General features: G+C 49.9%; 1 protein-coding gene across 2 annotated transcripts in view; it reads right to left on the bottom strand.

The window, feature by feature from the left end:
* LOC144159093 (uncharacterized) overlaps window positions 1-26,517 on the bottom strand; it is a 155,104-nt gene that overhangs the window by 27,698 nt on the left and 100,889 nt on the right. The window contains exon 1 of one of the 2 annotated variants that reach the window (XM_077690368.1): window positions 17,466-17,666. The exons of the other annotated variant lie outside the window; for it this stretch is intronic. The gene's annotated coding sequence lies outside the window, so the exon portion shown is untranslated. Of the gene's footprint in view, window positions 1-17,465; window positions 17,667-26,517 lie in introns of those variants that run through there. 2 annotated transcript variants of the gene reach the window in all.

Here is a 26,517-nt window from a genome sequence, read left to right as displayed (position 1 = left end):
AACGAGATATATACGTTCTTCGGAGGCGTTTCCTCGGGCTTGTCCTTGCGTCTGCGCGTCCTTGGGGGGGGCATGTCTCGGGAAGTTTCCTGATAAGAGACGCGGGTGTCTTGTCAGACAATCAGGAAACAAAATGGAAGGAAGGAAGGAACACGGCTGCGCACGCGTGCAGGGACATTGAAGACGCTTCACCCGCGACCCCACGTCCCAGCATCCAGTGCAACCCGTGTGGCGGCGCCACTGTCGTTCTGTCCGCGCTGCCATCACTCTTATCGGAGGCCTCTGCTTCCTTATCGGCAACGCTGGGTGCGCCGGGGACCTCCCCAAGCTCCTCGACGTCCGTTGGCCACCCCCCTCGCCGCCCCGGCGGACAACGCCGGCGCAGTGCCAGCCGAACTGGCCGCTTTCTTCCTCGTTTGAGCGACTGTAAACACCGACCCGACAAGGCGGGGTACTTCCATCCAACGCATGGGGACTTGCAGATAGGCGCACGGGGGCAATCAAGGAAGTATATAGGCGACGACGGCCCTCTGGAAATTTGTATGCGTCGTGGAGCGACAACCAGTTGCGGAGACGCGTAAAAACAAACTGCAGAAGGAAAGAAAGAAAGAAAGAAAGAAAGAAAGAAAGAAAGAAAGAAAGAAAGAAAGGAGGAAAGGAAGAAAGGAGGAAAGGAAGAAAGAAAGAAACTTTTGAGCGCCCTTCGCGCGTCACTCTGGAAGCCCTTGTGCGGATAGTTTTCTGAAAATACGGCCTCGTCTAGGCTACGCAATATGCACATGACTTGTCATAGTTGTGCTCTCCTCATAATAGCGCTGCGCAACTACGAGATTGTGATAATGCGTGGCGGCAGTGACATTTGTGCGTGTGCGTGCGCCTCCCCTCCCCTCATCCGCCTCACACACCTTAAATCACTTTTAATTGCCGTTGAGGAGAACGCGTACGCTAATCTGCAGTATGTCACCCAGCCCGTAACCCTCTTTATACGTTCATGAATACGAAATCAGTGTGGTATACAGGGTGGTATCCCCATTTGCAAAAGTTACTAATGGTGCATACTACAACGTATACGAGATGCTACCAACGTGATTTATCCCAAGTGCAAGATCCGAGGATGGCTTGGTGGGCTAGCTGGTGGGGCGTCTTGAAGGGGCTAACAGCGCACGTAGACGAGGAAACTCAAGGAAAAGAAGACGGGACAAAGCGCTGACCTGCGCATTGTCCCGTTTTCATCAGCGCTTTGTCCTGTCTTCTTTTGAGTGTACCCTTCAAGATGCAACCTTCACCAAAGGAACTGAATCCACAACCTCGTAACGTTATACTTCCTGCAGCCTTGCGGTAGGCGACCACCCAACTGTGCGTCGTCTACCGCCTTGCGCGGTTAGGAATATACCACACGGTGGCATTACAGCAGGGAACGCATACGCCGACCATCTCAACGTCCAATACGTGGAATGCCACGCCTGGCTCTCAATGGCCACAACTTGGCCGAGGTGGCGGTTAGGGAAGGGCGATCGAGGGCCGCAACGCGGCGTTTTCGCTTCTTTGCGCGCTCTTATCGCACTCGTCGGCGCCGCTCCTGTTTTACTTTTAGGGCAGCGCCGCGCAGTGTCCACACCGCGGGGACACCGCCTCAAGCACGGAAATCTTCCGCCGCGAGAAACGAAGACGCCGGGAAAATTTCGGTGCGTGCCTGTTTAAGACGGTTGCAACGGAAGGTTAGAACCTTCGGACAAGATGCAATTATATGCAGGGTGCGAAGCTGCTAAGTTGAGACTTCTGGTCCCGCCAAGAACAGCTCTTTCACTCTCGTTTGTATACTTTTGAAAATCTATGTGCTTTTTTTCTAAATTTCTAATCATCTTTACAACTATGTATTAAAAATAGATATTAGCCTCTGCTTTTTTGGCATCCATTACTGTAGGCCAGAGGTCGGCGGACACACTCATGAGTCCACTCACTCAGACTCATTTGGACTCAAACTCGCACGCGTGAGTTTGAGTTTGAGTGAGCGAGAGGATAGTGTGGCCTGGTGAGTTTGAGCTTGAGTGAGTTTAAGCCCGACTGAGTTTGAGTACGCCTGAGACCGAATGAGCTCTGAGTGCATTTTGAGTTTAGAATACATTTTGAGTTTTGAGTACATTTTGAGTTTTGAGTACATTTTGAGTTCTGAGTACATTTTGAGTTTGAGTAAATTTTGAGTTTGAGTACATTTTGAGTTTAGAGTTTTGTGCTCACTGTGAGTTTGAGTTTGACTGAGCGCTGATGTGCTGCTCAGCAATGAGTCTGAGTTTGAGTGAGTGATGATTCGAAAATAAATTTGTGAGTGAGTTTGAGTGAGCTGCGCCAACTTTGCCGAGGTATGTATACATTCCCGCTACCCAGATACAACGCTACAACGCTACAACGCTTCCCACCCATTTTTTTTATATCAACTCCCAATTTACAGCCACTGAATTCAGTCCCTCCTTTCCCACCAATAATTCTTTATAGCATAGGCACACCCACACAAACCACAACAACAACAACAACAACAACAACAAAAAAGCGACACAGGGAAGACAATACGCAGCGCAACTCGCTGGTCTAACGGTGTTTTCTTCCCGTGTTTTCCGGCATTTCTCACCTAGTGCTTTCTTCTCTTTACCCATCGTTTTTTTTTTCCTTCTCCTTTTGGTGCGGTTGCCATAAACACGTTCCAATTGTAAACCTTTTCATCCGCTAGTCTTTATTTAGATGAGAGCATGTTCTGGGCTGTGTTGCGCATGCGCTGTTGCATCTTCCTGTCGATTGTCCCAATTGCATGGCCGCAAGCACAGCCCACTGATAAAATTGAAGCTCCCAGGAACAAGAAAATAAAATGGTCTATAGAGCCCCTTGCTTCTCCATTTCGACAGCGCATGACTGCGATGCCGCGCGACCGGCGCTCGTTGCGGCGGACGCTGCAGTGCGTAGCACACCTCTACCACGTTTCCTCTCTTAAACGCACTTAGTGCACTAATCCCACCAACGCCCTCCCCTTACAACACCAACGCCCTTCTCCCCTGGACGCAGAGCGCACTGCGTCCGGACAGCAAGCTGCAGCAACAGGCGAAAAGCGAGCTGCAGGGTCGCCCCGCAACACCAGTGGAAAAACACCCGCAAACGCGGCGCTGTGGATGCTCGAGCGACGCCTGCGCAACCGCAACCTCATTTTCCGCCTCGCTCGGGTCAAATTGTGCACCCATTCGCGACGACTGCGCAGGGCGCCGGCGTGCGCGCTTTTATAAAAGTGCTGGCGCGCGCGTGGTTCTTATCGTCGGTGCACGTTGTCGCAGAGGTGGTCCTGAGGTGCCCAGATATTACGCGATTGTTGCGCAGTGCGCTCTCGTTCCATTGTCTTCCCGGCATTACGCCTCTTCACAAGACACTGAGAGAAGAAAGACGGGGGGAAAGGGGGGGGGGGGGTAGAACGAAAACCCGGTTATTACGAGTCCGCGTACAACGAAGAAACGTTCTCTCGGACGGAAAGTCGCGTATATCCTGCTTTGCCTCAGCTAATGCGAAAAGGAGACCCCTGTTATGTGTCCATTCATACATCCTTGCGTCTATCATCATCATCAGCAGCAGCAGCAGAAGCAGCAGCAGCCTATCTACGCCAACTGCTGGGCAAAGGCCCCTCCCATAGATGTCAAATTACCCCAGTCCTGTGACCAATTTATCCCCGCAAACTTTTTAATCTCATCTGCACATATAACTTTCTGCCGCCCCATGCAGCGCTTGCCTTCTCTAGGGGTCCACTCTGTTACCCCTAACGACCAACGGTTATCTTGCCTTCGTATTACATACCCTGCCCACGACCATTTCTTCTTAATTTATACTAATATGTCCACGCGTCTATCACCGTTTATGCAGTCAAACCCGATTATAACGAACCCTGATAGAGCGAATTATGCTATATATCGAACAAAAGCAAATCCGTTACGAAAATACACGCGAAGCGTATTCCTTATAACGAAGTTCACATCGGATATACCGAACTCGACACGCCTACAATTTCCACCGAAATGCATGGCCTCGGAGCGGCGATTGAGATGCTGATTGGCCACGATTGAAATGTTGAGCCTCGCATGGAGCGACGTGACGCCAGACACATTCCGTAACTGTTTCCGACGCGCGGGATTCACGACGGAGCACATTCAGTCAGCGAGTCCGGACCAAGACGGCATCATCGGCGAACTGCGCGAAGAGCTCGCCAACCTTCCAGATGCTGTGCCGAAAGGAGTGTTCTTTGAGGATTTCGTGAGTGTCAGCGTCGACTTTGCCGTCACTGTGAGACCCTCAGGCAAAGACAGCGCCACTGATGTCATGGCAGCTGGTGCTGCTGAAACCACTGAATAGACTGAAAATGTCCCAGGGGACATCCTTAGTGCTTTAATGAAGGTTAATGAAGCGCTTTCGCCAGTCGATGTGCTCTGCCAATATTACTTCGATATTGAAGGACACGGACTTGAACTGGCGCAAACGACGTCTCCGCCAAAACGAACGTGAAAACAAAAATCATCGCTCTTTTGTGAAATACGCAATTAAGGCGGAAAGTAGCTTTAGTGCATGCAATAAATGAATTGGTATGTGTAAGGTAATAGCATGATTTATGCATTTATTTCTCTACGTGGGAATGGAAGGGGGGATCCCGCGTATTGCGAACTCGTAACAAAAAAATTCGTTATAGCCGGGTTCGGCTATATCAAACTAATCGCGGTGCATATTACAGTTCGCTATAACCGGGTTTGACTGTATATGTACGATAAAGCCTCGTCACAACGAGGTATTCGTTACAGCGAACTGGCTTCGTTGTAAGCGATACTTCGTTAAGAGCGGGTATGATTTGTTCTCGGTGCACTACAGAGTTGATACTGAAACATATCGAATAGGGCGAGATTTCGAACAAAGTGACTTCGTTATCACATACGGTACCCGCCGCAGTGGCTCGGTGGCTAAAGCGTTGCGCTGGTGAGCACGAGGTCGCGGGTTCGATTCCCGGCCGCGGCGGCCGCTTTTCTGTTGGAGGCGAAAACCAAAAACGCCCGTGTGTACGAGATTTCGGCGCACGTTAATGATCCTCAGATGGTCAAAATTAATCCGGAGCCCTTCACTACGCCGCGCCTCATCGTCTGCGTTGCGTCGGTGCGTTAAACCCCACAATCAATCAATCAATCACATACGGTAAACCAAGCGAAACATGTCTCGGCGAAATGCAGGTGAAATCCTTACGAAAAAAGAAGAGCATTCACGTTTCATAGGTGTCTGATGCCTTTCCGCGTTCAATCGCTCGAATCGGCGTAGACGTCTTCCAGATTTATTTCTTTATTTCCTCAAGCTGCGGAAACAATCAGGCGAAACACTCTCGGAAGTCAATATCCCTCCCGTCTAGACTTCGACTGCCTGCCTCGACTTCGTGCAGCAACTGACTTGGAGTATATGGCCTAGAAACAGTATACGCAAGAACTCGGGCCCTTCGTCAGCGCAGCTCTTTTGTGCGGCCTGACTGCGCTGAGCGGCCTATTGAGACCTCGCAGCTGTTAGCGGCAGTTTTATAATGTTTTGCTTACGCCCGTAGGCACCGCGGCGCTGGCAAACGAACGGTACTTTCCCAACATAAACGCAAGTAAAAAAAAAAAAGCGGGCAACTAGGGAGACCAAATACCAAAGTAAAAAAAAAATAATAATAAAGAGGGAGAGGGGGTACTGACGCAGCTGGTCAAAGCCACTGCTCGTGTCGCGTGCAGTTTTACGCTGGAGTAGACCCTCTCCAACCGCACTTGACAGCTAGGTCAACGCTACTCAGGATATAAGGTCCCGTGAATACCTCCTTTCCAAGACGCTAGACAACGTATCTTTCCGAGTAAGTGGCAGGCTCTGACGACGAATCGCGACGTATTTTGGTATCATCCCTTCAAAGCGACGTATCATCTGAAGCGTTCTCTCAGTGCGAGGGCCTTTCCATCTAAGTGGTGTCAGGTCGGGATATCTCTCGCGGGCAGGCAGTCCTCCTCGCTAATCTGACAAGAAGAGGAGAAACCGAAGTATCAGGTTGCCGGTTGAACTTATTTTTTTTTTTTTTTATCGGGAGAATTCGTGAGCGAGATGTCGCTTCGAACGCACGTCCCGTTGCTTCCAACTTCCCCGGCCTCATTGTCAGAAGCGTGGCATTTAAGCGCACCCAGTTACATAGACATGCAAGTTTTCATGAAATTTTGAGGGGCATGAAACAAAAAACAGGTTTTTTTTCATGTGTTTTTTTTCAAAAAGATACGAAAAAGTCAAGAAAGACGATTTCGCAAACATCACTAAAAATTCCATGTACTTCTTAAGACGAAAGCTTAGATGTCGCATCAAACGCGAAAAGTGACCGTAGTTCCTGGCGACTACACGAATGAAACCAACACAGGCATTTATTTCGGTTCGAATGGGATGTGAACCCGGGTGTTCAAAAGCCGCAGCCAAGTGCGGTAACTGCAGCACTAACCCTGTACCATACCTGGATGGATCAAGAACTATCCGGATGCGTGCCGCATGACAGGTGATGGTGAAGGCCCCGCAAGCACGATGCAGCAGTGAAGAAGTCTTCGTTAATCGCTGACTTTCGCCTTCAAATCAATCAAGATACTTAAGTGCCCTACAAATTTTTCCGTCAACACTGAAAAAAATATAACTGTCACATGCTGCATCACATAAGTCCCGGTAGAGCTTCCAAATATGCGCATGATTTCACATCAAGGCATTGATTTCAGAAAGCGTTTCCCTCACTGCAGATTCGTCGCATCACAACGACTTCCCCTGTAGAAGAGCTGTTTTTTTTTTCAATGTTATCCCGGTAAAAAAAAAAATGAAAGAAAAACCTGTTTCTTTTTTTCAAATGTTTTTTTTTTTCAACCGATCACATCTCTAATCGCGTGGAGCAGTGCATGAACTCGTAGCGAAACGATGTTTTAGAGCGAAAGCCTTAGTTACTTCACCAGCCGTGAAAAGTGACCGTAGTCGTTGCCGTCGTGAACACGAATTGTACCAAGATGGCCGCCGATGTGAAGGGAAAATAAATTGGGTTCGTGTGGGATTCGAACCCGGGTCGCCAGACGAGCAGCCAGGTGCTCTTACCAGGAATACCTGACAGAATGGAACAACAATTAGCCAAACGCGCATGCGCCGTGACAGGTACACGCGTCGGCACGTGCGTGCACAGGAGAGCGCTGACTGTGGGGAAGGTTAGGTATGAATTGCGCCCCCAGCCTGCCTGTCGGAATAATTCGGGTAAAAAGTTGAAGAAACAAAAGCGAAGAATGAGACGAAAACACGTTGTAAAGAAGATTTCGATAATCGCTAGGCTTTCGCATTCAAAACACATAAGCAGACTTAATTAGGTTCCCGAGGAATTTTGTATTTATTCTGTCACACCCGAATTCGTTCACAATTCGAACCTTTTCGCGTCACTAAGGTAGCATTCTAAGCCAGGGGAAAAGAATAAGGACAACTACCCACCATGGACATTTGCTTAAAGGAAATTCAGCCTGTGTATATATACATAAGAAGGACCGAGAAACACACGCGGTGTGGGAGGCGGAAAAGAAGGGTGCGTTTAGTTATGCCCTGAACCCTTCACCGGCACTGTCTTCATTTTCCTTGTTCTTCACGTTCGCAATTAAGCCTTTACCGTTAGTGGTTACGCATATTCGAATTAATATTCTCCCATTCGAACCTTATATTCGAATATTCGTATTCGCCCTTTCGAACCTTCGCTTCTAAACTGGTTGTCAACACCGGTAGTCTGCGAAGGTCAGTCGGTACACAACCGAAGACACTCGGCCTTTAAATCACTCCGCCTAATATCCTAACGCGGTAACTTTCAACAGCGAAGCTGTTTAATACAGCTTGGTCCGGTGGCGTTAGCAAAAAAAAATACTAAGCATAGAAACTGCGCGCCTGTAAAGGCTGCACCACCGCAGACAGGGTAGTATAACAGTGAAGCCGGCTTTGGCGCCTACTGGAGCGTTAAAAAAAAGGGGTCATACGCGAACGCGCAACCCTCACAATACCATTTTAAAGGTGTTAGTCTCTCTTGCGCTACTAAATCCGAAAAAAAAAGAATTGCACAGCTTGCACTAGTAGTGCAAGGCAGGAGAAACAGCGGAGCTGGGGGTCGGCCCAGCTTCATCCCCCCTGGGATCCGCTGTCAGTGCGGGGGACCGACCGGAACGGCCTTGTGAAATCCGGGTAAACTTGACTTCACCCCCCAACACGTTCCCCAACCAAGCAAGAACACGGAGAAACCTAACAAAACGTAGCAAAGCCTATAGCAAAACTCAGCAAAACTTAGCAAAACTGGAAGGAACTAGGTCGACTCCCAGCTCCAGCCTTGCACTTTTGGTGCAAGCTGCGCCAATTTTTCGTCCAAACGATGCCGAATCCACGTTCGATACGGGCTATCTGCCTAGGGCCGTGGGGCCCCCTAATTGCGGTCTGGCGTGCGTAGTTAGGAAGTTCAATACTTTACGTGCTTTTCCGAATAGCACCGCTGGTTAGACAGAGCGCATATAAAGCGCGAGGGGACGGGATTACAGCGACCGCATCGACGATGACCACTGCTCGCGAGTCCCACAAAGACAAAAAAAGAGGAAGCAATAAAAAAGGCCAGGAGGGAGCGACGACTCGCGCGACAGCCCACTGCCGGACGGCAGCGAAAAGCATGAAGTAATATAATTCGGACCACGAGTGCCGTGACACGTATATTTAGGGACGCGGGGTATCGATCCGGGTCGCTCGATCCGCGACTCCGCGCTGAAGGGGCGCGCGTCGGGCACGTCACAATACGAGACGGGCCCGGAAAAGGGGTTGCCGGTGGGGGGGAGGAGAGGGGGAAACAGGGAGGGGAAGGAGGAAGTGGGAAGGAAGGAAGAGGGGCCTGCTAGAAAGGGGTAGTAGGGAAGAAAGGGGGAGAGGGAGGAAGGCAGGAAGGCCAGGAGAATGGGGTAAACAGGAGGAGAGGTCGGCGCGCAAGTCGAAGAGTCGTGCGGCAAGATTACCCGGCCAAGCGATATTATGGCCAGCACCGGTCAATAACGGAGCGAACGCGATGCCGGAAGGCGGTAGTTAGCTGTAGTTGTGTTGCGGGTTGTTGGCGGTACCGCAGTTGGTGGTAGTGGTAGCCCAGTAGAGCTGCAGGGAGAGTTTGCTTGCGGCCTATATCTTTAGTGATTAGCAGCGTTGTTAGTATTCGTTAAAAAAAAAAAAAAACAGCAGTAGAGGTAGGTACCTATCAGTGTGCCGAGTAGAAAAACCCTGGGAGGTACTGCGAACAGATACACAGACAGCCTGTAAACAGCATCAAGACACGTCCAGGGACACTTCAGGGCCATTGCACTGCCTACTGTCTACTCTTTCACCACTGTGCCGTATGATAAGTGTAAGAAACCTCTTGTTAGGAAGAGCTGCATTATGATGATGATGATGATGATCATCATCATCATCATCACAATGATGATGATCTGTGGTGACGTGCGCGTTGCGCGCACAGTTTTGCTCGGAGCCAACCTTACATCACGTTCTGCTATATCCATAGTTAATATATGCAGTATAAACACTCGTTAACACAAACCCGTGAACATTTTGTTCGTATTATCAGACATTGGTCTCAAGCGGGCGTTTCTTTTCTTTTCTTTTTTTCATCGTGCATATGACAAGACTGAAAAAGTGTTGTTCGGCTTATACATCAAATTCGTCATAATCGAGTTGGCTTTAACGAGAGTGCACTGCATATAAAAAGCTCCAACCGTAACAGGCATCGCCCGCGACCTGTGGCGGGGCCGGACCTTGACGGAGCCGCGCTCTCCGACGCTACGGGTAAACAAAACCTCCCGCCGTTCCTGTTCCACTTTCGTTCCGCGATCATTGTTTATTTACGCCAGCCCTCGTCGAGTCCGCGGCCTTAGCCGCTGCAAATGGCGAACGTACCATGAGCGCTCGTGCCTTGATGAGGAAACGGCCTTCCCTTAGGACTGACTGCTCTTGCTCGTTTATGAGGTACGCATTTTCGGACAAGGAATACGGGGGAAAAAGTTTACCAACCCTTGCTGTCCTCTCGTCTCTTCGTCCTCGTCTTCTGCGCAAACCTATTCTTTCGTACATCATGAACCAACTAGCCAGCAATCAAGTCCTACTAAATGCTAAAGAAAGCTGAGAGAAGCACGGAAGCAGATTGATTGATTGATTGATTGATTGATTGATTGATTGATTGATTGATTGATTGATTGATTGAAAGGTTTAACGCGCCGACGCAACGCAGGCGATGAGGCGCGCCGTAGTGGAGGGCTCCGGATTAATTTTGACCACCCGGGGACCTTTAACGTGCGCCGAAATCTCGTACACACGGGCGTTTTTTGCTTTTCGCCTCCATCAGAAAAGCGGCCACCGCGGCCGGGAATCGAACCCGCGACCTCGTGCTCAGCAAGGCACGAAAGCTAAAAGTGCACCACTCCAAGCTTCGCTGAAAGGGCGTCCAGTCGATCGCCAAACCTTCAACGACTCAAATCGGAAACGATCGAAGAACGAACCCATGCGACGATTTTTCGCGCACTAATGGCGTATTCGGTTGGCCGTTCCGGTCCTCTGGCTCGGAGTCGCCAGATGCTAAGGCGGCTCGCAATCAGAGTGCAAGAGGCAGCGTACCAACCGAATGCATCGGCGATCTCGGAGCAGCGCGCCTGTAGCGCTACCGTGCAGCCAGCGCGGGAAGCCGCCAGTCCGGCCGTAGTAAACTACGGCGTTTTATGCCACGTGACCCGTCCTCCCGACCAGATAGCGCCACGCTCTCACTTCGAAGTCAGAGCGGTCGGGAGCGCTCCGTCGGAGGATAACGCTCCGGAAGAGCCAACCGAAGGTAGTTCGAGCACTCGAATTCTACCAACCGAAGGCACGGTCGCTTTCCAGAGCACTCCAGAGCGCTCTTAAACGCCCATCCGAATACGCCATAAACGCATCTACGAACTATCCAAACGCATAGTGAATGATACGTGGTAATTATGATATAAGGTATTGTACTCCTTTTTTTATGATCGATGCCTATATATTGTCTTAAATAGAAACTAATTCTTTTTTTTTTTGCGATTTTCAAGTAACAACTTTGACACAATGCAAGCCCAGTTTCACGTTCGCGCCGTGTGTTCAGAAATTTCGTCAGAGCTTTTCAGTCGACCGACCGGTCTATGGGAAAATGCATTCATTTTTCGACAGGACGCCATCGGTCGCACTAAGAAAGCTTTCGCTTTAAAAAGTGGCCGCGTCTCTGCTCGCTTGGCTGCAAACGTAGTCAAAAGACGATATAGCCTTCTTTAGCCTCTGCCACGTGACTTCCTCTCTTCCCACGCAGGTTCCCATCTTGTCTCGGTCCTTGCGTGAAAACCGCAGTGGAGGTTTGCTGAATTCAATTCAAATTTCCCGCGTTTTCACTGCTGCCGCGCCATCTTTCGGGACCTGCTGTTACTGCTGCGGACCACGAGCCCAATGCTGCAGCGCGAGCCCTTTTTGTATTTCCGGTTAAAATATTGTTTTTCTGTCTTCGCTGTCCCCAAAATTACGCCCGCTCCTATTTTCAATTAAAAGAACACTGTAAGTTATATTTATGTTAAATGTTTAGCTTCACATATTTAGAATGTTTTCTTTTTGCTAACAAATGTTGACAAGTACGAAGAATGCTACCAGGTTAAGAATTTCGGAAATGTTTCGCCCGTATAAGCATTTCATCTAAGCATTATTTAGCTTTTGACCGGGGCGGCTGAATTGAGGTGCAGACAGACAGACAGACAGACAGACCAAAATCTTCCGGTTTTTAAGCAAGTAAAGAAAATCTATTACCCCCCCCCCCCTTAAAAAAAAAAAAGAACAGATCGGCATATAACTTCCGCAATACGCCACCAGGATTCCGGACCCGGCGCTCGGCTACGGCTTCGTGAGCATCGCTCCTGGAACGACGTACGACCGGTGAACGCATGTAGGGCTGCCCGCGGCCCGAACCCCGCTCGATTGGGCGATCGAAACGCGGCACTCGCTGCCACCCGCTTCGAGGACGAAAGAAAGCGAGATAAAGAAAAAAAAAAAAAAAACATAGGCGAAACTCCAAAAAGAGCGAAGGCATTTTCGCCAAGTGACCATGCAGGCTTTCGCGGGTGCGTTGAGAAGCCGGTTGGCGAGCTCGATTGACTGGAAACGATGAAGGTGGAACAAAAGAAGGTAGTGATGGTGATTTAGAAAGGAAAGTTAAAACAAATATGCAGGGAAAGAATTCCGGGCGATCGATGTACAAGCTCGGACACGAACCGTCTGCAGTTCACGTTCGCCTGCTCGCATTGTTTTGGCTTTAAAAAGGCTGACAACACTGGCTAGTCAACGTGGCCTCATAATACACGCAAGATTTGACTAATTTAAAATAGCAGCAATTTACGAATACGTGAGCCTCGTTTCGGCGCATTTTAATTAGTGAAACCTTGTTCAACCGTACCTGACGGGGACGCGAAAAAAGTACGTACTAACCGGCACTACGGTTTATCCGAATGCATTAGGTTAAAGGGAAACCGAGTCGGGGATTCGGCTTAACTACGTATAAAAAGAAACTGCGGCTTGTGCGGGTACGGTTTAACGAGATTTTCACTGTATTTGCTTGGTCGATTAGAGATATATCACCGTCCTCGGTCAATTCCTCTTTGTGGGTGTGTTTTATCATACGTTTCCGCGGTGCATGATGGGATAGAGCGGTTGGTCGACATAATCTCGCCTAAGGCACCGCTAACAGCTGCGCTGTAAGTAAGAAATTAAAGTAAGACAGGGAGACATGCACAGTTCCCCAACTGATGCTTTATTCAGCGTTATCAGTCTTCAGAAGGTTCTACAAGGCGCTGATTCAGTAGCCGGCAGTCGAATAAATTAACCTCAGAAGACGAACCAACATCAAAAGCTGCGTATACCGACAAAATTGAAACCGCCGTGCCCACACCGCCATTAGGGAGAAAAATAGCGCTCGAAATTAGCCCGCCTCGCTGGTTAAGCTCATTGCGCTGCTGGGCACGTGGTCGCAGGTTCGAATCCCCGCCGTGGCGCAGGTTCCTTCAATGAGGGCGAAACGCGAAAAATTCCCGTGCGCATGATGCTTCAGCAGGCGTAAATACCTTTTTGTGCTTATGTGACCCTTGTACGCATGCGACCCTTGTAAGTACATACGTTAAATTTTTCACTCTACTTTGCTTCACTTTATTTCCTTAAAGACCCCACAAGGGGTGTTACATAAGGGGTGGGTTGTACAGAGGTGTTACAAATGCCACAGTTTTTTTTTTTAACAAGACAGGTACATCGATACTATTTGAACAAAATGTGATAGACAGGTGACAGAAACGATGACGTGGGGAAGGCCATTCCATTCTGCAGCTGCGCGGCAGAAGAAACTCTCTTCAAGACGAACTCGAAGGGACGGTGGAAATTTGTTCGTATTATCAGAAGCTCCTTTTAAGCGGCAGTTTTTTTGTCTTGTGAGCGTTAGAAGTGAGCCAAAGGTGCTGTTTGAGTTAACAATGAAGTTCGTCACAACCGAGTTCGTCTCAACGAGTAACTCGCAGTTACGTATCAACCCGCACAACATCGCGCCTCACAGACGAGTTCGGCGAACGAGACCAGAATCTCAAACGTTCGAAGTCAAGGACGTGTGCAAGTTTCCTCCATGTCGTAATTTCCTACTACAGCAGACTTCGGTTAATACAAACTCGGTTAAGACGAACTCTGTGGTTAAGACAGACAACACATTTTCCCTCTTGTAACGTGGACAACGCAAAAAAAAAAACCTCCGCTTAAGACGAGTTCCTGATAATACGGACACATTTTCACAGCCTCCTCGAGTTCGTTTTAAAGGGAGTCTCACATTTGTGTCGCCTCGTTTTAACTTGTTTCCGTGAGCACAAAACACATCACGGAGATTGTATACAGAAATGAGCGACATTCAAATTGACCACACGGGCCACCCATGGCTCCGCGGTTAACCGGCTTCGGGGAGCGATAGCGGGAGCGCGCGCTCGACGCGTGCCTCCGGCCGCCGCCGCCCGCTGCTGCAGGAACCGGGGAGGTAAATGATCTGCCCGATCGACGCCTTCGCCGCGGGGCCTCGGCGACGCCGATCGGTTTCGCCTTCCGTCCGCGCTCGGCGCCCAACCAGGAAAAGAAAAGACGCTGCCGGCGGCGGCAGGCGCGCACGCCGTCGCCCCGTGTCTCGCTCGGGGAACGAAGCGGCAGCGTTGCTGCCTTCGGAAAACATTAACGCAAAGCTTGACATGGCTAGGCGAAATGAAAATACGGCGGTCCTGTGTACGCAGAAAACTCTTCCGGCGCGACCCCGTGCGCTTATGCGCGAAACAAACCCCGTTGGAGTGGTGTTTGAGCTAAGGGGAGAGATCGGCTGGGTTTATCTCTCTCGCAACAGAGCGGCCGCGCAGCTAGCTACTGCGTGGAGCACAGAACAAACGGAAATTGAGAGTTTTACGGGAGTCTTTCAATGCTTCTCTGGTCATGAAACTCCCGGCCAAGTTTCGTACGGGGACAAAAGCTACCGCGAGGGGCGCCACCGCAGATCGGAGGGCATCGGGCGGCCGCCGCTGCTCTGTAGCCAGACCGGAGGCAGGAACGCAGTAGCAGAATGCCCGTTCGCACCAATTTTTTTCGCCACTCACAAAATGATAAGTCCATTTGAGCGGCCCACGACACGTAAAGCGAAAGCGCACTGCTGATAAGGCGGCGAGCGTCTGTTTTATCTTACTCCGTGGTCCGGTCCCTGCCAAACGCGCTCTGACCACGCCCCCGGCTGCCCTCCGATTAACACCGGCGCTGCGGCGCGGCAGCGAACGAAGCTCTCCCATAGCGTGATGGCGAAGTTTCACGACCAGAAAGGCATTGAAGGACTCTGGTTTTACCATACTGTGTGTACCGTGCGAGCCGTGCGTACTGGGACCCGATTGGGCATGTGCGCATTCGTTGCGGTAGGGTAGCATAGTTCCGGTGAAGGGCGGCCCCCCTCACCGCGCCCGCGCGCGCATGCGCAGTCGGGTCCCGGTACGCACGGTACACACGGTATGCTAAAACTCTCCAATGGCGGGTAGATGTTTCGGCGGTGAGGGCGGACCTGCGTCAACAAAGGCCGCACGTTACAGCTTCGCTGGTTAACCATTGGCAATGAGTGAATTGACGCACGTTTGTTAGATAGCCTTAGCGAGCTGACATTACCTCATTCCTGCCCTTTCTAACCGCATTTTGTAGAGAGAGGAAGCACATTCAGTGCGGGAGGTTTAATGATAGCGTTGGATCGTATAACCCCAGCACGAAGCTTGTCTCGAAGGAATAGAGAGATTTAGCTATACTCGGTTACAACTCAAGAACGGCACCACCTCATGTAGTGTATCACTCCGCCAAAGCGCCGGACCCGTGACGTCAGTGCGCGCGCGCGTTTTGAAAGGGGTTTGCTATGAATGCGTGATATCGTCTGCCTTGTCTCACGCAGTTTGTTTCTCGTCGCTGGAGTCGTTTATAAGCATATTAAGTCCGAAAAATCGTGGGAACGGCTCACGCCATGTTCAAAATATTCCCAGTAACGCCCTACTTGCGCCGCGCGGAGAAACATCCGGCTACGGTGATAAGGCACAGCGGCAACTTCCGGTGCCGTTCTTAAGTTCTCACCGAGTATAGAAGGGATTATTGAAGTGCCCGTAACAACGTCCTTGCGCCCCGTAAAAAAATCGGCGATGACTGAATGGGACAGTCGCCTGCAAGAGTTAGCTACTTTTCTTCGCTGAAATTTAGATCACTTAGTGTTCTTTAAAGAGCGCCGAAATCTCGTGGAATGTATGCGCAGTCGTCGGGCAGCGGCGCCCCACAAGTAACAACTGCCTTTCCACGTAAAACTACCTTATTATGTAATGGTTTGTCTATCAGCTATTAATTATCTAGTGAATGATAACATAATTATATATCATCTATTTAATTCGCGTGTTAGGCCCTCGCAAACATGGCGAGCAATAATTATTAACACTCCATTCACACCAACTCAACGGCGAAAATGCGCCGACAGACAGGCTTTGTATTACTATACATTATTGCTGCTCCGTCTTTTGTTCAGATCTCAACGACCTTCGCGCGTTCAATGCGCGCCCTGTATTTCCAGCCTCGTCAATGAGACGCATTGTGCCCCAACTTGAGTCCAAATCACGAACCGAGCGAACAAAACAAGAAATTGGCTCTAAGTGTGTGAGGATGGATTTAGAACAGATGCGCACTTGCACGCGTTGCACGTCTCGTTAATACCAACCAGAAGAACAACAACAAAAAAGAGACGGCTAAGTTATCGCTCTACAAAACCAGCCGAAATGCGGCCTACATTGGGAAAAGCGTCCGTTAATACGCTTAATCAACCGCAGGTGGCCGCCATTTGGGCCGCAGGTGCTGGCAATAAAGTGCCTCGATGAGGATGTAACTTCAGTCTTGTCTTTTATCTTCATCGTCCCGGAGGAACAGTTGGCGAGAGAACGAAAGAGCGAGAACATCATCGCCGAGAAAGCGCGTGTCTTTACATACGGAAAGGAAGGCGACGGACGAAATGAAGGAGAGAAGGTACAAACAGCGGCAGACAAGGAAGGATAGGGAGGAAAAGAAGGGAGCGGTAGCTAGATGTATGCCTCCACCGGTACTTCATGCAGAATGCCGACGCACGAATCTACATACATGTACAGCTGCGCAAGCGGAACATATAGGCCGACATATACACAATCAGCGCAGGCGGGACTGCCCTTCTTATTGTGTTATTTGGCTGTCCAAATAGCGGTGACTGCAAAACTGTAGGCACTCCAATGCCTACAGCTTTCGGTCGCTAACGACGGCAGCGCCCCCACGCGTTGTTTACAAACACAAATCGGCCGCGAGAAATAAACGGCAGCGCAAGAACGTCAGGATGCGTCATGGCGGTTGAACGGCCGCGCGCATAAAAATTCAAAGAGCTCAGTTGACAAGAAGCGTAGGGATTCTATTTACGATGCGAAATGGATCTGGCGGGAGGAGCTCGACTTCGCGGCGACATGCTCGGGAGAAATGCGCGCGCGTCGTTTTCAAAACGCGTCACGTCGACGACGGCGCTCGCTCCGTCGGCGACAATCAAATGCGTAGATCGCTGGCCCGCTCAACTTCCTGAGCACCGAGCCGGCGAAACGGGGAACAAAACTGGGGCGGATTCGCGCAGCAGCGATGCAGGCTGTTATCAGCACCTGCTATCCCCGGTAGCAGGCAGCGCCTCGTGTTCGCGTCGCCGTAATAACACCAATAATGATAGGCCGGCGCTGAGTACGGGTCTATTACAGCCCCCGTTGACCGTTGCAACCCCGCTTTTGCGATATGGACGCCAGCACGGCACTTACGTCATAATTAGCGGTCCACCACGACCCGCCCTCGCTCTCCTCGTTGGTTCACGACAAGACGACGTCATCGTCTTCGGTCCAGACCTGACACCTGACTTGTGGACGACTAGAAGAAAAGTGCACAGTGTTATCTCGAAGGCGTCCACAGCGCACCACACTCTTGGACTGCACGGCGGCTTTCCTTAACGAGGTGTTGAGGCAGTCGAGGTGTCAGGCGCCCAGCACGCTTACGGTTCCGCCTTATCTCTCGCAGACCTGGCGTCAGTGTTTGTCTGGTCGTCCTGATATCTCAGCGAGCGCTTCGGCGAGAGTAAAAATATTCCCTTCACTAGCCGACGTCGTTGACGGCGCGATGTCAGCACGCATGTTGCTCCGCATTTTCGTCTCTCTGCGTTCTTTGTTTTCCTTCTAGCAATTCTCTCCTTTGCGTTGCATTTCCACACTACTCACGGCTCGGTAGGTGTGTGCCTTGACACGGAATCGAATCGTGCAATTCGGCACGCATAATGTGCGGAAGGACAGCTCTATGGCATCGCTACTGGCATCACGCAGGCTGAAGCTCCGAGCTGACCTGAGAACAGCCAAGGCACCCGTCAACAGCGTCCGTCAGCCAACGACAGTGTGATGCCCCTCACCACGCCGTACCCGTACGGCGGTACGGTGCACTTTATGGCACTAATTATCATGCTTCCTAAAACTCGTCATCACATATAGTGCGCTAAGGTAGGATTCCGTGTTAAGAAAACTAAGCTAAAAAAAATCAAAGCCCAATACCTAAGAGAAAGATGGTTAAAACGGCAAGATGTCTCCCGTGCAACCCGAGTCAACGCAAAAGTCCAAAATCCACTCCTCTCAAAGTCCAAATTCAAAGTCCACCTCAACCCAGCCAAAGTAAAAAATCCACTCTTTCAAAGTCCAAAGCCAAAGTCCGTTTCAACTCAGCCAAAGTCCAAAGCCAACGTACAACCGTGATTAGAGAATGTATTTCATCATCATCATCGCAAAGCGTGTCTGCTGTCAAACTACATTTTTCGAATTCCTAGAAGTCCGTTAGGTGCGCAAAGACACCCCATTGTTATATTATGCGCTGTATAATTTATGTGAAACCCACTGCGTAAACTTGGCTTTTCTGCAGTCTAGTTTGCTCGGACGTCAACGCCAGCAGTGAGGCACTGAGAGCTTCGCTTTAAAACGGAGAGAATCTGTGCAGTGGGGAGATAACGGGAAGTCGACACTCTTCGGGTACACGGAACAGACGAGTGTAGTAAAAATGCCACCGCGTTCAAAAAAACGAAATATGATAAACGAAGAAGCGAAGAAGCTAAGCGCCACTTTCAAGCCCTGAGGCACACCTCCGTGCGCCCTCTCCGATTACGTTAGCACAGCGGTGCGTATACGTGGAAGCCTTGCGGGGATTTAGTACGCGTTAAAGCGCTGCAGTAACGCTGTGTTTCAGAAAGCGCCCCTGCTTTGCTCGATGTGTATCTCTCGAGGCACGGCGCAACGCTGAGCCTTTTAGCCAAGCCATGGTAGCCACTTAATCTCTCAGCATCGCTGCGCCACACGAGGCACTGAGTACGTCAATTTGTTTTTGCTTTCTCGGCGTCGGCCGGCATCCTCTACATTGCCCCTATTATATTTTAACCCTGCCTAGCGTCGCTAGTAGCGTGCGTATACGCTGCTCTATAATCGTGTGCTTAACTAATTGGAGGCTTAAACTGGAGTGACTCTAACCTTAACGTTTCGCGGTTTCAAACTTCAATTAAGGGCGGCACGTGCCTTAGATTATACGCAAAGTCGGGAGGCTCTTCTCTCCAGCCGGAGTGCCTCGTTACGCTTGCCTCTGTCTCGGGATATAAATTATAACTGCGCGGTGCCTAATTAATTAGAACCTGTTCATTACCCGTTAATTTGCGTGTTTTTGGACGCTTATGCTAACGTGTCTGTACTGGCTGGAGTTTAAAGATAGAGCACTTGTTTAAAGCGTCTGAGCCGGCGTGTGCTTCCAGAATTCACCGCTAAAACGTGCCGTTTACTACACTGCGGTTGGAATCATTTGTTGAAAGCATTTCTGGCTTTTGGCGATAAGATGAGCCGCACACGAGATAGCGAAATTGCCCACAGCCACGATCACAGCTGCTTACTTGCTTCACCATAGCTAGCATATCGCTAACTAGTGTATCAAACTATCACAGAAAAGGTTTTTTTTTAATTGTAGATATTAAGATGTCGTGTCACAATTGATAAGACCGAGCAGCACTCCAGTAACTGACGCAAGAAATTAAGGCAGTATCAGCCGTTGAGGACCTCTGCGAAGTTAACGTGGACGTTACGTCATTTAATACCAATCGTTGCGTTGTATAAAGTTAGCGCCAAGAAGTTTCTCGACTTTTTTTTTTTTTTGCACCTTCGTCATTTTCAACACCTGTCGAGAAAAACAGAGCGTGATCCGAAATTACGCTTCCGCGCCACTCCTGTTCTTTCTTTTTCACTTCAAGCGCTACAAATCCCTCTAAATGGTATACCAACAATAACTGAGAACGGTTGCTTCCTCCCCTTGCACAGGAATCCAGAACGACCTAAGACAAAAATAACAAGACCGAGTAAATACTAATTAGCATTGCGTATATCATGTGCGGGCTTTAACCTTCCACCTACCGACTTTGACGCGTTGGCCGATTCCAAACGGAGAAGGGAGACGAGCGTTGCACGTTACGGACCCGTACGCAACACAGCCACGGAGTCCTCGACCTACCTGCCCGGCCACTGTGGAAGTTCGCGAGTGCTCGAGCGGCAACACTTGCGCAAGGTCGGTGCAAGCAGACGGGCTATCGACGTCGCCGCCGCACGCGACGTGTCAGCCGCGCGCGACACGCGAGCGACATTTGCCGAGTAGCTCTGCAGAAATATCTGTAAGTAGGCCGTGGTGTGGCTATTAGATCAATTATTTGAACATTTAACCCTTGTTCCCCGAACAGAAAACTGACTTTGTTATAAGTGGTACTTCGTTAAAAGCGAGGATGATCTGCTCTGGGAAACTTCGGTAAAGCGATAGTTCGAATAAGGCGACATAGGTATAACGAGTGCCTACGTATGCGAAGAAATGTTTGTCTATCGTTTCGGTGGATGTAGGTATCATCGGCGCCCTCCGGTAAGAGGAATACTGGCGGAAAATTAAAGGGTGGGTTAAGAGGTAAGTGACGTAAAGAGGGGGAGGGGGTCAAGGGTACGACTGCGGTCGAAAACATCACGCACAAACGTACGCTGGCGTCGTGAACCCAGTCCGGTGTAGGCAAGGACCGACTGGAATCGTGAGGCGATAACACTTTCAGTGAAGAGCTGAAGTTTCCAGAGCTGAAAGCTCACCCATCGGGGCACCGGCGAGTGGGACCTGCGCAGACACTCGACGGGACCCCCGCAACACAGCGGCCACCGCGGAGTATATAAGATGGCAATGCGCAACACCTTTTTTATGGGAAGCAATTTTTGCCTACTAATCCCAGTTCCTTTGCACCACTAAACATCAACCATCGTAATTACTCCCAGTTCCAATGGCCCTCGTTGGCTGGCTTTCTCGACTCCTGCCAGCGACCCGCCTGTAAAGCAGCCACCACAGCAGCACGAGTAGTAGTGCGGTGAAGCGAACGCTAGTATTACAGAGAAGCATGCTCACTTCTCGCGTTAACAGATTTCTTTCATGCAGAGATAAAGAAATTTTTTTCAGCGTATGGCCACCAGGTAATGCGTGTAATTCATACATAAAAGCGACAAATTCCTGCCGCTTTGGTAAGGTCTGTCTTGCCCCCTAAAAATGCTGCTCTCGCTTCCGGGTCGCCGGCTCGCCGCGTGAATGGAGCAGCGGTGCGCCGCGACCAATCGATATGCAAGGGAGGTGTATTTCGAGCCGCGTTTCGGAAGATTGGATTCGCCGCCAGCCCACCGCCTCATCACCGGGGGAAACGCGCTGCTGAAATTAAGTTCACGCGGCCGAAGGGAGCGCGCTCATCTCCCGACTTCAAATCTAAAGTGTTCTTTTTCTCTTTTTTTTTTCAGCGTTTCATCTTCTCCGCCTTTGCGTCAATAGCAATACCCGAGAGCAGTACGCGGAAAAGAGGTCATGCCCATTTGGGCAGAGTGTGTTTTCAGCGAAGAGTGTACGCAGATTTTTCAGCCGCCAATCCCCCCCCCCCCTTTTTTTTCCCAATCATTCTTTCAAGGAAGCATACGTAGACAGAAGATTTTTTCAGCCCCCAAGTCCCCCCAAGTTCACCATTCTGCATACAGTCATTAGGTATGATAAACCAAGGGAGCAGCGCTTGCAACAGAAGACAACCAAGTTTAGGGTAACGATTACACAGTATACTGTACCTTGCGTGGCAGAACAGAATTTACTTCCATAACCCCACTCACGCAAAGAAATTTAATTCAACTAGTACTCTCGTGTGGCCGACATTCTTCAAAGAAAAGTATTTACCTGAGGGTCCCAAAATGCCTCATGGTCGCCAATAACTTGTCACACCGTCGGATAATATCTGAACGCAAATTATAGTTATTTCGTGGCCTCGCGCGCGAGCGTCACACCTGATTATATATATATATATATATATATATATATATATATATATATATATATATATATATATATATATATATATATATATATATATATATATATATATATATATATATATATATATATATATATATATATAACTAATACACGTCTCTCTCGCCGCGCGTGGAACAAGCTGAGGAAGGCAGGATATCAGATTCACTTCTCCCGTGTGTTATCCTAAAACTGAGATTTACGCTGCCCTCGGGACACGGCAGGCTAGCTAAGCCACGCTGATATAGTGCTTTCTGCACTGCTTGACGCGGCTTTCTTTTTTTCCTTTTTCACTGTTTCCTTTCTCGCCGCCTAGAAGGGAGCCAAAGAAAACAGTCTCGACGGCGTCACGTGACCGCGATCAATGGCTCGCCAATCACTTTCCGCGGCCGCGCCGGCGCAGCCGTGTTTATGACTGCATTAGCCGGGGCGGCAATCAAGAAGCGACGCGCGACAGAATACACGGAACCAGGCCGACGCCGAAAGAAGAGAGGGCAAGGGCGATAATAATCGGCGAAGGCGGAGGAGAGATTTGACACGCGAGTGTGCGTTTGCAAATTAGCTGCTGCTTCTCGCCCCTCGCGGTCCGCTATGGTATATAGTGCCGAGAGGAATAACTCTTCTTGGCCGGCTGCCAGCCGGAGCGATCGCCGAAGCCCAGTCCTGGGAGTATAACGCGCAGTCACAGGCGTAGCCGCTACTCAAAGGGAGTAGTTCTTTTTTAACACCTGCGAAACCGCCACTCGCAGGAGCAATAAAGACTTCCGGAGGGGAGTTTCGAGCACAGTGGTTTCGAGTCGGAAGGATGCGAGAGAATCAACACACCCCTCCTTCCCTATTGTTTTTAAAGATGCCTCAGTGAAGGAGGGTCCGGCTACAGTCTTCAGATATCCTGAAGTTCGGTGTCCTAGCGGTGAAAGTGACGTGACTAAAAAGGCATATCCTGCACACGGATCATAGAAAACCTTTCTTTTCTCCACGATCCTGAACACAATCGTGAGAGCAGCCTTTTCTCACCGTTCTACGTAGAGATGTGAGCAGTCGAAAAAACCGTTAAAAAGTGCCTCTGAAAAAAAAAATGTTTTTGTTTTTCAGCAAGATAACACTGAAAAGAAAAACAGAGCTTCTCCTGGGAAGTTCGTTGTGACGCGACCAATCTGCAATGAGGGAAGCGCTTTCTGAAATCGGACGCGGGTTCGATTCCCGGCCGCGCCGGCTGCTTTCCTGACGGAGGCGAAAAGCAAAAACTCCGGTGTGTGCGAGATTTTGGCGCACGTTAAAGATCCCCAGGCGGTCAATATTAGGCCAGAGCCCGCAACTACGGCGCGCCTCATCGCCTGCGTTGCGCGGGCGTGTTAAATCCTACAATCAATCAACCAATCAATCAATCAATCAATCAATCAATCAATCAATCAATCAATCAATCAATCAATCAATCAATCAATCAATCAATCAATGGTTGTGAATGGGGGAAGGAATGAAAAACGGCGAAAGGAAGAAAGAGACGAGCGTAAGAGAGACACCGCGTTTAACATGTACACGAGGGAACCCAGCAAAGGCAGCAGAATTAGCCTGTTATGCCATTCAAATATTGTTATGTAACTACACCACGTACAACCGCGTACAGGGTTCCGTCAACGCACGTGTGAGTATATCCGCTCACGTGCACCCTATCGCTTGCCGCACATTGCTCACTACTGTACACAATCCAAAGGGGAGATAAAGCGAGGACAGAGGCCGAGGCAAACGCCATTTTCCCTCGTCCGCACGGTTCCTTATTGCCTTTTCTGGCACGGCTCGCTTATCTGCGCCTGTTTCGGCAGATTACAAGCGTCGAGCGCCTCCGGTGTCGCGACCCCGTAGCGAGAGTTTTGGGCACGCGGAAGTGACAGCGCGCATCTATCCCGGAAGCCGCGTTGCAGTCCCTAGAAAGTTATAGTCAATAACGCGCTCGAGTTATATTCCCTGGAAATGTTTCTAGAGAACATAGCTGTCTCCCCCTACACTTCGCTTGTAACGAGTAATGGTCCCTAGAGAGATACGGTCCCTATGATACCCGAGTTATGGTCCCTAGAAAGTTGCGAAGTTAAGGTCCCTGCGGTCCCTGAGTTATGGTCCCTAGAAATCTTTCTAGGGACCGTCGCCGACTTTGTACTCTTCCTGCTTGGGCGTGAGTACAAAATGAGGCGGAACAGTGGAAACAATGGGCGGTCTTTCATCCGTCGCCTACTCGCTCCTTCTTTCGTACGAAAAAGCTACGCGGGGAAGCACTGCAGTCCCGAGTTATCGCATATAACCACGAGTACGTACTCATGAAGGTCTTCTGTCGCCCATTCAAGAGTACGTACTCGCGAGTGACAACATGAACTTCTCAGTACACGAAAGGGCTCGTTTGTGAGCGCGTACTCAAGTACAGTAATCACGTACAAGCACTTCCGTGATCTCAGCAGTGCCTACAGTCACTAGCGGGTGCTCCTGAGTATACGATAGTGCTATCATGAAAGCCCAACGTACTCACGAATAAGCATGTACAGACGTAATACGCTTTCACGAATGATAGCATACTCATTAGCCTGTAGTGACTCCTAATCTGACTCGCCTTTTTAGAAGGCATACGTACTCAGCATCGTATCTCAGAGTATTTAGCAAGATGCCCTAGGCCCTCCCTATTTTGATGCAGGACTTCTTGTAGCGTCACTAAACAGACGTCTTCTCCGCAGTGCATTCATGCTTGGCAGTGAAGCCGCTTATACAGAAACTCCGTGCATAGCAGTTAGGCCTACTCACTGCGCAGTGACTTGCTCTTGGTAAGATTAGCTTTCCAACACCCATGCCATGCATTGCAGTGAAGTCTTACAGCGGTAAATGGGTCCACCTAAATAAGAGCCTAAAAGGACTCTGCGAAAGTGCGACGGATGCGGCCACGATTTCTTCCGGGCGCCAAAAACAAAACAGAAACAACACGGTGGATGCATTGACGTGTATGTACAGAGAAGAGGGGCTGGAAGAAATGCCCACCGGTCCCCACTATCTGGAGTTACTCTTTTTTAAAAATCAAATCAAGTTTTATACGTCGAATCTCATTAATTCGAACTCGCTAATTCGATCTTCCCGTTATTCGAACTGACCCAGTGGTCCCGGCAAAGTTGCATGTATTTAAATAGCTTTCGTTAATTCGATCTTTTTTTAATTCGAACAAGTTGTCGGGCCCCTTCTAGTTCGAACTAACCAGATTCGACTGTATTAAAACAACAAAAAGTAGAGGGTTGTGTTTTACAGGCAAGGGACCAAAAGTCAAACGACTGCGACGGGACAGGTTCTGCAAGGCAAGTCGTTTGCTGCTAAATGTACCAGTGGCATTTTATGAAGCATTATTCGCTCCCGGAACATGGTATGCCCTGCAGTTAAGCCAACCCCATAGCCCATGTGACTTCAAAGGTGACAGTCCGCCCGTACGGGCATACCCTTGACTTTATGTCGTCCCCAACACGAAGTAAATGCGGTAACATTTTTCCTTCACCACGCTGAAGCGAAAGTGCGAGCGTAAGTAAAGGTTTGTGCAATGTAACTGTGAGTAGAAGTCACACTCGCCCCCTCACACTCACCCACGTGTGCGGGCAATGTTAAACGCGAGGCTTCTCCAACGCCACATATAGCGAAGCTTAAACTTCTCGTAATGTCTTAGGGAAAAAAAAAGTAGGCTGATTTATGAAACAATCTTGCAGACGGGTCCACGGTTTGACGAGGGAAACCCGGTGTTCCCTCGCCGCGCAAAGCCGACAGTTCAGCCCGTCCTCTCGCCCGTCCCCTGAAGCGCACTCGAAGCGATCCATAAAGCCGACAACTTCCTCCCCCGCTGCCGACTCCGCAGAACCCGGTGAGGGCACTTTTCGACAGCTGCGCGCGACGGGAGCCGTTCCCAGGACGCGACAACGACGACGAATTGCGCCAAGGTGTCCTTCTCTCCCTTATCACTGACCCACCCTTTCCCCTTCTCGCTGCTGCACCGATATACGCCTCGAGCGCGGCCTGTAGGGGCGCCACTGAAATCCCCCTAGCGGCCCGTTTCGAAAGCAGGCGCGGGAGTCCGCGTCCCGCTCCGCAGTGCCGCCGCTGCTTTTGCGGCACGTTCGCGACTGAGATATACCGCTTGCGGGCGTTTGAAATCCATGTTTATGTGGAGCAGTCACTCTGTTCGCAAATGGCAGTGTGTTTACGAGAGTATAAATGTTTGACGCAATCTTTGTGTGGTATATTTGGTCTGTATAAGCACCAGGTGTGTGTCACAGGCCAGCGTCGCGGAACCAGCGCATGATGGAGCCGATTGTAGTTACACTGACCTGAATTTACCAGCAGTGTCTCACGTAACCAGCGGGTCCTCAGTTGTCCATGCTACGGCTATACACTACGATTTAAATCGGTTTTGTGCGCAATCAGCGGAGCACT

This window comes from Haemaphysalis longicornis, unplaced genomic scaffold (assembly GCF_048455015.1).
Source record: "Haemaphysalis longicornis isolate Haplotype H1 unplaced genomic scaffold, Haemaphysalis longicornis Haplotype H1 scaffold_10, whole genome shotgun sequence".
In the NCBI taxonomy this organism is placed as follows: Eukaryota; Metazoa; Arthropoda; class Arachnida; order Ixodida; family Ixodidae; genus Haemaphysalis; species Haemaphysalis longicornis.
The sequence above is the reverse complement of the archived record's forward strand: the minus strand, read 5'-3'. Positions and strand labels throughout refer to the sequence as shown.